Below are 14,073 nucleotides of genomic sequence, written 5' to 3'. Positions count from 1 at the left end.
AGGCTGGACTGGCAGGGCCGATGAGGCGGGGAGGGGGTTAACCGCCTGATTGGAAAATCAATGTCATAAATGCTTGGTAAGTTACAGGAATGAGCGGGAAGAGGAGGCTGCGATTGATAAAGGACTGCGGCTTTGATGCAGCACTGGGGACTTGTTTATTGACAGTGAAGCTGATCTCCCCCGCAGGCCGGGCCAGGCCGGAGAACCCGGCAAGCGCCTTCCAATTAATTGGGGCTCTCTGGCCGCCCTCCCTGCTCAGCGAGGGCCAGGCCGAGCCCTCCTCCTCAGTGCCGGTCCAGTGGCCAGCGAGGGCCGCCCTCTGCCAGCCTGGCCTAGGTGCAGGATTCACCCAGCACTACGCTAAGGGGGACGAGTCTCTCAAGGGAGCCCTGTTCCATTGCCAGGTCCAGCTGGTGGCAGCTGACCACAGCCTTCCGGGCACCCCCCAGCTCGTCAGGAAGGAAAGAGAGCCCTCCCTCCACAAGACAGGCAGGTCGATCTGCGCACTGTCTGTAAACGTGTTTCCCGTAAAATCAATGACGCTCAGTTAGAGCACACTGGGACTCGGAGCCCCCCCTCCACAGCTGCTTTTCGGCCCGTCTTCAGGAATGCTCCTTCCTGCTCTTATCCCGGAGCCGCCCACCAGGAGCTCCTCTCTCGGGCGAGGTGGTTCTGCCTCCGGGTCGCGAATTCTTGGGGGAGAGGGGGCTTCAGCGTTTAAAGCCCCAGGGCAGGTTACAGCCCTGACCAGAAGCTGGGAAGAGAACCACCGGCTCCGGGCGCAGCAAGCAACCCGAGCAATTTGATTTTAGTGCTGAATTTCTACCCTGCCATTCTGTTTATCCCCAAACTCAAGGCAGATTACAGTAATACATATACAGTATAACACTAAGCAAAATCAGTTTGGTCCAAATGAACCTTAAAATGAAAGCCAGTGGCTAAAATAACTAACCATCAAGATTAATAATTAGTAGACTGGCAAATGTGAATTCAAAAGGTCCCTTCCTGCACGGTCGAATCCCCCCTGCTGCAGCAAAGAGGGCAGAATTCCGGCAGATCTTCTTTGCACCGAAGCAGTGGTGCACCGAAGGTGGGAGGACCAAAGTGGAATGGTCAAGAAGGAAACCAGCCGAAGTTGGGCTGATCCACCCAGCCTGACCCATATCATGGACCAGCAGCAAAGCCCATCCCTGGTGTGTAACAAAAGGGCTGGCGGCCATTATGAAATGGGCAACTTGAGCTCAGTTGCTCCTCTCCAAAAATAGGAGCCTCCTAGAGCTACGGGGGCACCTGCGGGCAACCTCCTGCATCCTGACATCCAAGAAGCAGCGCAGAGCAAAGCCAGCTTTCAAGAGAACACAGAGCGTCCCCTTCCCTGCCCCAGAACCCCCAGAGTTCCCAAGCAAACACGCTTTTCTCTTGGGCCAAGTAAGGTACATCAGCTGCTCCTCAGAGCAGGCAGAAAAGAGGGTTTTAGAAACATTGGGGCCAGGAATGTCCACAACAAACTGCAGTAATTCCAAAGCAATGACACCCACATGATAGTGACATAATGCTGCCATTATTGATTCTCATGCCAATACCTGATGCAAGAAAATTTGTTGCAGCTTTTGAATGCTGATGGTGCAGACAACTTTCCTTTCCTTTCCTTTCTGCAAGTTCTGCAACAGAGACAAGGGCGCAAGACCCGTTGTATATTATGCGGGAGTCTTGGGGCAGAGTGCTCTAAAGGGAGGGCCAAGACCAAAGCAATGAATGCCCAGCGTGCATCCCACTGCGCATTCCACCTCAGCTTACGGAAGCAGCCAATACGTTGGCTCTGGGGGAGATCGCAAGTTGGAAGAGATATGAGCCCTCCAGTTTTATATGGCCAGTGTAAGTTATTTAAAGTTTCCTCCAAATCTCATCAAGGACTAAATAGCAACAGGCCCAAACCACAAAAGCAGCACTGTTGGAAGAGACCATACGGGGATGGCTCTGGTTGAGGATGCTTCTGCCGCTCACCATGGCTCAGGCTGTAGAACAAATACCTGCCCCTCCTCATCACAGCCGTGGCCCTTTTGTGGTCTCAGCGTCACTGAGAAACTTATCTGGGTTGGTTTCCACCCGTGCATTTTTCAAGTGTCCTCCGGATTTGAGTAAAGCCATCCATTTTGTTCCAGAAGACAGTATTAACAAGACGTTTGGAGGCAACCTGAATGGAGCTGTGACCTGCTGACACCTGGTGTAATTCATAAGCGGTAAGCCTACCATCTACTGAACGAACAGAAGTTGCAAGTAAGCCAACAAGAGACCTTCCAGAGAAACGTGAATTCCTTCCTGACCAGGATACCAGCCTCGCCAAGGAACCCGTAAGGGGTTTGTGCTCAGAAGATGGCGGAAACTGAGAAGCCGCTGCTTTAATTCGTTTGTGTTGCCCCGCCCCCATCCAAAGCAGCGAAAGGTACCCACTTGGACCACCAGTTTACCAACATCTGGAACCGTGGACCCAGCAAAATCTGCACAGGACAGTTATCCTCCCTGCTCTCCCCCCTCCCCCCCTCGAGAAAGCCTCAATTCAGAGGAACCAGGAGGATTCTTGTTGCTTGGAAGATGACAAGAAAACAAGAGTTGCACAGCTCAGAAAGCTAGGAAGGAGCGCCAAGAAAAGATACCAGTTGTGGGGAAAGGAAGAGCCGCGGATTCCTGGGACCCAGCCAGGGACACCCAGCCAAGAGCCCAAGGCTTCCCATTTTCCGGCAGCTTTACCTCCAGCAGGAAACTGGATTGGCTTGCAGGAGGACATGGGAGTAACTCAACAGGTTTACATTTGAGTAAAATATAATCTAGCAGGGGATGAAATCTTAGGTGCACTATGAGTAAAGTGTCCAAATCATCGGAAGTAATTATTCCACTTTATTCTGCTTCCTTCAGGCCCAGCTTCTAGCACTGGGTCCATGTCTGGGATGAACTTAAAGGCAGACCCAGAGAAGGGCAATGAGGGGGGTTGGGAAACAAAACAAAGCCGTGGAAGAGACTGAGGGAGCCGGGAATGTTTAGCCTTGGCAAGGGAAGACGGAAAGGCCGTCATGCCGAGCAGGATCGAGACTGTTCCCTCTCAGTCTGGATGCAAGGCATAAAACAGTGGATTCAGATACAGGAAGGCAGGTTAGGATTTGCACAAGGAAATGTGCCGAACTTTAAGCTGGTGGCTACAGTGAGCCATGCCTAAGGAGAACAGGGCCAAGGGTTGATCCTGAAAGGAAGAACAGGAGGGCAGCGGGAGGCTCTCAGGAGGGCAGGGGCCATGTTTAGGCACCATCCTCCTCCTTGCTGCTGGGGGTCTGTGCCTGTGTCGGTGCGTCAGTGGCGTCTCTCCAGCCAGAAGGGGGTTTGCCTGCAACAGCCGGACCTGGTGGTTGCAGTTAGTAAAGCAGAGGAGAGCAGCCCAGCCAGGCCCAGCGCCCCTTTCTTGCCAAAAGAGATGTCCTGGCCACAGGCAAGCTAGGATGGGGCAAGGATGCTTCAAGAACTAGATCAAAGCAGGAGGCAAAATTTGCTTCTCAGGGCAGGAGCAGATATCCAGGTCAGCCAGGCTGAAGAGAAAATGATCCCTCTCATAAAGGCTGGAGGAAACAGGCACTTTTTACTGGAAAAGGGAGGATCAATGAACGTCTGGCAAAACTTCATGGTAGAATCAGCCCAGCCAGGGAATCCAAGGCCTCTGAGCTGCAGGCTCCGCCACCCCAGGGTCCCTCAGAAAGCCAACTCAGCAGGGTGGCAAGGAAGGAAGGAAGGAACAGAGGGAGGGAGGGCTGGAGTTGCAGGTGCTGGCCCAAACCACTTCTTTCCCGTATCACACTGGTCCACTCAATCTGAGGCACAATATATAATTAACCTGCAGAATTCACGACCCTGAGATGATGTGATGGATTCTAGCTTAATGGGCTCTTAACAGGCAGCCAGTTTAATTTTTTTAAAATTTTATAAACCTATTTAATGTTTAATTCGTTAAACAATCTAACTTATTTATTTATTCAATTTGTGCACTGCCCAACTGCCCATGACTCTGGGCAGTTCACAAGAAAACAAAAATGGTAAAACTATAAAAATTTTAAAGTTTGTCCTCGTCTTAAGATAAGTATCTGTGTGATTGGTTTAATTTTCAGACATGGTTTAGGTAATCTGCCTATTACCCATTTTGTACACAGGGTATAAACTCAAAATAATTACCCCAGAAAAGGCATGTGGATGTATCTGAATTGAGTCAAGGGCTATTCTAAAATCGAACCGTTGCTGAACTGCAGAAAGGAAGCGAGAGACACGGCGGACACAGAAAGGATCTCTGCCGGACACTCTCAAAGCAACGAGGCAGATGCGTCTCATCCCGCCCTGTCACCCGCTTCGACTGGACGCGGAGATCCCGCGGAGCTCCAGGAGCAGCAGAACGGAAGGCGCCCCGCAGCACTCTCGCCCAGGCAGCTGGGAATAGCACAGCCCTCACGGCCGTTCATGGGCTGCGCTGCTGGTGCCGGCCCTCCGTTCCTGGATTTCCTCCCACAGACCGTGATGGCCTGTCCTCGCTCTTCCACCGTGCAGAACTGTCCACGGATGACTCGTCTAAACTGTCTAAAAAGCCCATCAATAAGTAAATCAAAACGTGTCTTCAATAAAACGTGTGCTTGTCTTCTATGAAATAGATGCACCTTTGGAGCTGAAAACTGATTTTGAAAAATGACTTTGTGTATATCAGCACATTTTGTCTCCTATAACAACATATTAACTTAATTTTCAGCCTCTCTGTACACAGAACATATTACTACCATTCCTGCTAATTTGCTTTGCACCCCAGCTTTCTGCCCAGGGACCGCTCCATGCAGAGAACAGATCTGAGGGAGCTACCCCAAGGGGGAAACGGAGGCATCGGCAAGCAAGAGAAAATGAGAGTGTCACAGCTGGGACCACAGGAATCTTGTAAACGGCCAGAGCAAGCCAGAGCTACTTTTGTGACTGGTTGCCTCATGACCCCCCCGCCCCCCAGGAGCCATTTGTTGACCATGACCACGACCTCTCTCAACTTTCCAAATACAAGTTACACCCCAATCCCAGAGAGACTGGGACCCCTGACTTTGCCCCAGCACAGCCCCCAAAAGCTCTGCTGCACATTGCTCTGCTGGGGGCGGGACGGACACTGGCACCGTCCCACTGGGCGGAGTGGGATTCCTCTGGGCTGGTGCCGGATCAGTTGATACACAGGGACTGACCCAGTGGGAACCGGCCGTCTTGACACTTCACCTCCTGCCCAAAGGGGAGCTGCAGGCACAGCAACCCACACCCTTTGGAGGGTAAGGCGGGCAGTGTGCGGCCCCTGCCAAATACAACCAAGGAGGCACTGCCAGCCCCAGCAGAGAGCACCCTCTTTGTGAAAAATGGCTGGAGAGTTTGGGGCCCCTTAGCTGAGAGAAACGGCGCTGGGGGGGTGACCCAGCCGAGGCGCATCAGACCAAGCCTGGCCTGAGGACAGACAGTGCAGCCTCTCAGCCCTGAAAGCTGCATGGGTGGGGGGGGCAGTGTTCACAAGCACCACAGCAGCAGGGAGAAGCAGAAAGCCGGCCTTGGTGACCCAGCAAAGCTCTTCTTTCCTTTACCAGCTCCAGCCCAGCCTGGAACGGGGGATGAACCTCCTGGGAGGAAGGGGCTGCAGGTCTGATCTTTTTCTCCAGGAAATCCCAGTCGGAAGTGGGTTACGATGCCACAGGGTGCAAGGTCTGCCCTTACCCAAGCCACTAACTGGCATCCCCAGCACCCCCGTCCATGCCACCCTCAGCTCTCCTTCTTGGCCGCGCCTCACACCCTGGGCTCATTTTGGCTTCCCATGGCCCTCTGGCCCCGCGGGCACTCCCTACGCAGCCTTCTTTTCGCTGCCAGCGGAGGAAGCTCAGGGCTAACAGCAGCTGACTGCAGTGGCACAGCTGTTAGGTAATCCATACCACCAAGATATTAAAGCAGTATAAGCTGCATTATTGATTGCCAAGCAGATGATAAAACTGTTTATAAGGATAATTGCAAATCTCCTGAAAGAGCACCCCTTGCAAGAAATTAAGGAGGAGGAACTCCTGGCACGAGCGCAGACGTGGCCAAGACAGGCCCTGAAAGGCTGGGCACGGGTGGGCTGAGGGGTGATTAGGTGGCCCTGGCAGATCTCTAGGGACTGGCAGGAGATTACACGCCGGCCCCGCCCTCTCACCTGGGCTGTGGGATTGCTCTGCCTGTGATGGGACATGGGCATGCGCCAAGCCCTTCAGGGCCCCTTGTCTGCCAGCCCCTTTTGCTCCGCCCCTGGGCACCAGCTGCCAGGCCTCAAAAAAAGGCAAACTGCACCAGACCGACTCTATTCCCTCCCCGCCCCCGATTAGAGTGCTCGGTCAGCACAAAGAGGGGCCGGTGGAGGCTTCCTCCGAGCCAAAATCTCCCTGGGTGGCCATCGTGGAGGGAGGCTGCGCCACTTGCCAAAGACCCACCTTCTTGGCTTGGGGAACGATCCTGGCTGCACTGGGGGTTCACTCGGAATCTCGGAAGGGGTCAGCAGGACCATCAAGCCAGCAGGCTATCTGCATGTCTGTGCCTGTGTGTCTGACAGAGCCTGCTCAGCCCAATCCTGCAGTCTGCCTAGACCAGCTCCTGCGGTGACCTTTCCCCCCCAGAAGTCTCATTCCATGGATCAATGGCCCCTTGATGTGCTCCTGGAGTGACTCTCCCCCAAGCCCTTCTCCACTCAGTGCCAGAGCACATTGTGACAGAAGGGAGCTGGGCTCGCACTGCAAGATCCAGCCTACGAGCTTGCATCTCGAAAGCCCCACGCTTTAGTCCAAGCACTTGTTCTCAGAGCAACCAGTTCAGATGCGACTCTCCTATCTGCTTCAAAGGTCTTTCGCAGCAGCTCCCAAGGGTTCCCTAGAAAGGGCTGACCTGGCTTCCCATCTGAGAGTGAGATCTCTAGTGGCTTAAACCAACTCCTTGATCTCAGCAACCACTTCCTGCTGGGGAAATTACACATTCAGAAATAGACCAGATTCCTACATCATGGTTCAATCTGCAAATACATCTGTACCTTTAACAAATGTCACAGAAACCCTCTGTGTGAACACCTATTCTCCAAGTCAAGTTAAAAGAGACAGCCAAACCCCTGCCTGTAACTCTCATCCGCTTGGGACGGGGCTCGCTGGTGTCCGGGGCTGGACGAAGGAGGCTCTCCTGGAGCACCTTCTCTTCTCCACATATCTTGCTCAGGTTAACACCTTGCATAAACGACAGTAGTAAAATGGGATGTTAACTTGGTACTCATCTGCATTCCCCACTTTTGTATCAAGTGGTGTCTCAATGTTCATCTAGGTCAAAAACCTGTCTGATGGTAATTAAGAAAAAAGACTTAAGCTATGCCCTCCAGCGAGTGTGGCTGGCACAGTCCAAAGAGAGCCAGCTGAGAAGAGTCTTGGTACTTTGGAAGGACGGTTGCAACGGGGGGAGCAGCCAAAGTGCAGCAGCCCCCACTGCCCCCAGCACCATGCAAGCAGAGCCAAGGCAGTCCCCAGCTCTCCCCAGAGACAAGACCTGCTCCAAATCCAGGGGCAGCTCTCCTCTTCTCTGGATAACGGACTGCTCCCGTCCCTTCTGTCCCGTCTTCTACCATTTCAAACGGGGGGCGGCAATCCAGTGTGGCGGAGGTAATTTGACCTGCAAGGCCTGTTTTCGGTGACCGCTCGCTGAATTCTTACTCTAAGAGTCAATGATCCTGAGCAACTCTGGCTTTGCCTCCACATAAGGGCGTCAGGGTGAGGCCATGAAGATGGTGCAAGGCTCCTTCTCTGATGTGTGACAAGCTCCAGCGTGGGAGCTTCTGTTCAGCTGTCCTTTCCAACTCCCGTGATTCTATTTAATGTGGACTCCTGTACTGAGCAGGGGCCAGGCTCAAGGACCCCAGTGGTCTCATTCCACTTCTGATTCTGTGACAAAGCTATGACGGGCGGCAGCAGCAGATCTGCGCTGATGGCACTTGATATGCTTACTAAGTACCGGGAGTCCTCGTTTAGTGATCACAACTGGGAACGGCAACTTGGTTGTTAAGCACACTGTGCTTATGATCTGACTTCAGCTTTCCTTTGCTTTACAGGCCTGTGAGGGTTGTAAATGTGAGGAGAAAGTAAAGTTACTTTTTCATCACTGTTGTAACTGCAGCCAGTCACTAAATGAGGCAGTCACTAAACTGTATTATTGTTAGGATTTCTCATTATTATAGTTATTAGACAGTGATATGTTAAGTAGTTCACATTTGAAATTTGCAATTTGGCAGCACTATGAAGGGTACAGGGGATAAAGTTCTCAGTTGCCAAATAAAAACTAATTGTAAGGTACAGGTTACATTATTGGAATATACTACAGTTGGGTTGAACAGAGCTATTCCTTTCATATCCCAATCTAATGAACGTGACACAGACTGCCTTCCCTTTCATCATGTAACTGTCCAGAGCCACCCTGACAGAAGAGAGACCCAGCTTCTAACTGGAAGACCTCTCCAGATTCTTTGCACAGAACTGCACTGTCCCTCTCCTGCTCCAGGAATGGCAAGCTTCAGCTCTTGGCCACCTACAATACTTGGCAAAATTTCAAAAACCCTCTGCCACTGATCAGTTCGGACCCTCACAAAGAGGTATCAGTCCATGCCTGAATCCTGTGACTTGAGAGCAAGAAAAGAGACAGCAGATGAGAAGGACAAAGAGAGAGAAGGTACATCAGAAAGAAAATGGGTGCTCACCCCTACTTTTGGTTCTGGCCTTACTCACTGCTTGCTGCGCCCAAAGAGATTGCCCTGAAGAGTGTGGTCCACAAGTAAAATAACATAGGTTTATGCCTGTGTAGCTGGGTGTAGCTCCCATTTAATTCTGCCAGCTCTTGGCTTTAACAACTTTTCACAAGGAAGCTGTCACTGGAGGGCAGTTGAGCAGAGGCCCTGGGCTGGCCTTTGCTGGCAATCTTCAAATTTTTCATGTAAAGTGATCTAATGCTGGGCAAAGCAATTAGCACCACAGCAGTAATTGCAGCTTCTAACAAAGCTAGGCCAAGAGAGCAAACATTCTCCAAAGGTTCTGCTGGGGACCCATTCTCACATACCAAGGCATCTACTGGCATTCGAAAAGATAGACTCAGCAGCATTTTTGCAAGACGCTAGCACTTTCTAACCATTTAATTAAAGGAAGTTGATGAAATGGAAACTCTGAAGGCACTCAGGGCCATCCCCTCTTTTGTAAAGCCACCAGAGTAGACAGTGGAAGCCCAAAGACAGAGAGCTACCAAAAAACGGAAACGAAGTCATCCCCTACGAGGATGCTGGTGAATGCAGGACAATGGGGCTGCCGAAGACACCCTCTGTGGCCCAGCACAGCTGCAGCTGACGGCACACGTGGCCCAGTAAAAGCCACCACTCCACCACTAGCATTCAATCTCTCACTGAAAGAACAATGGCAGCCAGTCACACAACTCCGAAAGAACTACAGCAAACATGGGAGGCCAAGATTTATTCCTGCAAAGAACACTTTTTGTCTCACGGGTTTCAATTTGACCTTTGGAATCAATGCTGTTTACAAAGAACCTCTCCAAAAGAAGCAATCATTTGAAGCCTCTCGTTGCCACTCGAAGAAGAAACCCTGGAACCATGTATTTTTCACTGCTCCTTTTGGCTCTAGCCTGGCATCAGAGGGAAACACGACAAGGAGAAAGCCCATTCCTAACAACCCTAAGGAAACGGAGTTAATGCTCAAACCAGGCCACGTGCCAGGGAAAGAACCTTCTGAAGGTTGAGGCAAGCCCCTGTGCCTTGAGGACATTTACAGAAGATGATGAGAAACCCCTAACTTTCAGCATCTTGGGTGGCATCAGGAAGAACGTGGCTGTTACAGTCTAGTTATATGGACGAATCTAACCCTTGAGTCTCTGGGGTTCAGTTCACGTGGTTTGCTAAAACCAAACAGGGACTACAGAGAAGCACCATCCAACAGCTCCTTCTCTGCCCTCAAAATGAGTAGCATCAACATGAGGATTTCCACTCTTGCGACAGGTTTGCAACGAAGGGCTGTTCTCCCTCTCCTTCCATGGAGAAAGCAGGCTTGCCACAAAAAATGCTCCTCGCCTAAAGCCTTCGAAAACACAGTCTATTCAGCCCTCCACAGCCTTGCTAGGACGTGAGGCTCTGACCAGCTCCCAGTCAAAAGGTACAGAACTTTTGACTTGGGTTGCCGCCCACTGTTTTGCTTAGGACTGAATTCAGAGCAAGATGGCCAGCAAGGCAATGGAGTAGGAAACGACATAAGAATAGCTGGGATTTTAAACTCGGTCCTTCCCCTTTAATACCTCTCTTGGATTCTCCAACAGCCAAGGCTGAATGGGCAACGTTCCTCTATTTTATAAGCAATCAGTTGGTTCTATAGCCAAGGAGGCCAAGACAAGCAAGCAGAGAAGCAGCAAGAAGCAACTGGGAGTGGATGGGGGTCTGGCCTAAAGAGTCAGCTTCTCCAGCCATTCTCCTGAGGATCTAGGAACCACGTCCATTTTCTGCAGCTTCTAGGCGCAAGAAGTTGGTGGTATCACCCTTTCTCCAATGATTTTCTGAGCCTCCTTTCAATCGCTTCAGCTTCTCCAAATTCCACAGTGATTTCATGTTTCCAATCCATAGCAAAGGAAAAGAACAGTAACCCTACCTGTCTGGGTCAATAACAGGCCAGGGTGGCCTTTGCACAAGGCCTCAAGGACCACTGCCTTCTGAGAGGCAACCAAACAGTGGGGAAGACTCAGGAGAAAAGACAACACCTTGCCAGCACTCCAGCTGGCCCTTGCTTGCGCATGCCACAGATGGTCCACTCTCCTGACAGCAGCAGACTCCTCCAGCCACTACGGTCCGGGGTCACCTAGGCTCAACAAACAGTGGTTCCAGATGACTTTCCTCAGAACTCAGTTTTCCTCCGACTCTAAACAGGCAAAGGCTGTTCCCAATGCTACTGTTGTGCTTGGGGTTAAAGGGGGGGAATCAGACACGCAGCCTCCTTCTTGAACGTCTGCAGTGAGTGGAAGAGGTTTCCCACCAAAAACTGTGCTCGGCTCAGATGTGTGTTTTGAAGGCACTGGCTGCACCGGATTCCTTTTGGTTCCTGGCATTCTCTCCCACTATTTGTGGAACAGAGAAGAAATGGTGCTGATCTTGATGCTGGAGGGAGGGAGTGCCAGCATTCTGATCTAGCCTCGAGGCTTACTCATGTCTGGATGCAGGCTCCCCCATCTTTCATCTGCAAACAAGGCCCCAGAATCTAGACGGGGGAGACAAATCACTGCAAACTACCTTGGCTGACCACCTGCAATTACACAAAGCCATTATACAAGGCCAGTAATTATGAGGCCTGCTGTCCTTGTGGAATTTTTAAAACAAGGTGATGCCCCTTAAAGTAGCCAAAAGATTTCAGCATCTTTGGGCAGTACCTGGGGATATTCAAGAAGACCTGGCTGGAGAAGGAGGGGGAAATGGGGAGCAAATCCAGCACTGTTCAGAGGTCAGGGCTTCAAGGCCTTGTGCAACCTCCATGTCACGTGTAGCAACCCATCAACCTCCACATTGCTGGTTATCCAGGTGGATGCACTCAGCTCTCCTTAGGGTAAGATTTTTGATCCATACAAACAAAACGCAGAGCAGCCCCTCCCAACAAAGAAAGCCCCAAGCGCAGTTAATACTTAGCCACAGGCTCTGCACCTCTTTCCAGCAGGAGACAGCTAATTAAAGGCCTGTCGTCTTTTTCTGCAGAGAACGCGCGACCCCCAAGGCCATCCCTGCCCCATACAAATCTTCCATCCTTGCATTCCCAACTAAAATAATGGAATGCTGCAAAACTCTGCTTTTAAAGAACTAGGCTCAATAAAGCTTCGTTCGTAGAACAGCCTAGCGTATTTTCATAATGACTTGCACTGCGCACATTTGTGCAGACACGGGCACGGGCAGACCTCTGCAGCTACAATCTTCCTCATCACGGCACTGCCCTATGGCATGGCTGGCATGGATGGCAGGAGAGTTCCCCGTACCCACAGCCTCCTCACAGCTGCCTGTTCCAGAGAGCTTCCTTTAAGACGTAAGATCGGTGCTTTCTCTGCACAAGAGAAGCCGGCTCTCCTTCTCCACTGGGCAAAACTTTACTGGCATGAATCATTCCTGGGCTTGGGAATGTCCCCTGCGGAGGTGTGTCCAAGCCAGTCTCTAGAAACCAGCACATTCTTTTGGGGTACTGTTTAGTTGGAGTGTGTGTAAATGAGTTTCTTCTCCCGCCCCCCCCAAAGATTGGGGTGCAAATATGAACCTGTGGCTGAACGCTCTTCTCAAGTTCAAAGTGAAGAACAGCTTCCTAGGAAGAGGAGGGGGCCAGCTTCCCCCTTCCCCTGGGCGGCAGCATCTCCGTGGCTCTCCTGAGGGCTCCCTCCGGACGCTGTTCTTTTGAGCCAGCCCGTCTAAGGCCCTGCTTTTGTGGCCGCCAAGACATAGGCTTGGCGCTCCCAGGAGCACCTGCAGCCCTCCTTCAACACTCCCGCTGGCAGCTCTGCCTGGCCAATTCAGTGCGCAACACAACCCCTGCAGGGCACCTCGAGTCAAGGACCAACCAATCCCAGAAAAGAAAAAGCGGGGGGAGAGTTGGGCCAGTAGGACGATGGTCCTGGCCACGTTCCATTGATACCGGCCCTACTAACACTTGGGTCAGGGTTTCCTTCCGTTTTCCCAATGAAACATTCACTAAGATGTATGTAGGTATTGTGATAGCTGCCACACATTAATACCATATGCAAAGTCAGCCCAGAGCCAATCAGTAGGTGAAGAATCTTGATTTCTCTAAGCCAGGTCCACCATCCACATGAGTGAAAGAAAATATTGAAAATATGGTCTTGGGAATTGGAAATTTCCAATTTTCCAAGATAAGTCAATACCCGGTCCTGAATAACCAACCCCTAGATGCCAACAAGGAAGAAAACTGGGAGGGGTGGGCGGGCTAGGTTAGTCCAGACCCCAGACTGCCCAGAGAAGAGCTTCGCCAGTCCTAGGGACCTGGGGAAGCCCTGGGGGAAGACCGCACCCCATGGCCTGGGTGGGCCCAGCTGGCCTTCCTCTCCAGCCAGGCAAGGGGGCCTTCCACTCAGGGTGGGGTGGGAGGGAGCCCTGGGCCCCAAGAGGAGGAACCTGATGTCAAGCGTCAGTCAGGAAACCGTTGTTGGCTTCTCCGTGAGCAGGAGGGCATGCCAAGGCTGGCTCAGGCTCAATACGGCGGTAATCCCAGCCACTCAGCAGCGCTTCCCCACGGAAGACAAACTCTCCACTTGACCTCAGCCCAAAACTGGGGAGGGGATGAGGGGGCTGCAAAGGTCATCTGGGAATGGATCCCCCTTCCAGGAGTCGTGGCTCTGGCAGAGAGCCTTCACCTGAGGGCCTGCTGAACCAAAGCCCTGCTGCCACCTCTCTTCTGCCAGCTGAGGATGCAAATGCGCTCTGCCCCAGAGGGCACCCTGCCCGGCCTCTTGGGGGGCCTGGGCGAAGCCCAGCTCCTTGGGAGGGACCTGCTCCTCGGCTGGAAATGGGAGGGATGGGAGAGCCACACTGAGGCCACCGAGGTGGGCATCTTGGGGCCGCTCGAGGCAGGACAGGGTTCACAGCTGGATAAAGGAGGTTCACCTCTCTTCCCACAGAGATGATCTCACCGCCCTTGATCGATCCACAGGAAGAGCGGCCAATCGGCTTCGCCCTCCTGGCCGATCAGCTGCTCTCCTGGATTTAACACCCTGCTGCCCCCCAACAGCCCGAAGAACAAAGCTCAGCTATGAGGGGTCAGATGGCGTCGGCACAGGCAGCTCCTTCCGTGTCACTCTTCCTTACCCCTCCACCCAATATCTGGTCCATCTCCAAATGAGCAACACAATCGGAAACGGTTTGTCCTTCTCCAGAGATACTGTCGCTCTTCATGCTGCAAGGGGAGCCTCGGAGTCGGAATGGGGAAGCTTCCAAGAAACCCCACCAATTTG

Source organism: Candoia aspera, chromosome 11 (genome assembly GCF_035149785.1).
Source record: "Candoia aspera isolate rCanAsp1 chromosome 11, rCanAsp1.hap2, whole genome shotgun sequence".
NCBI lineage: Eukaryota > Metazoa > Chordata > Lepidosauria > Squamata > Boidae > Candoia > Candoia aspera.
This window is presented reverse-complemented; position numbering follows the sequence as displayed.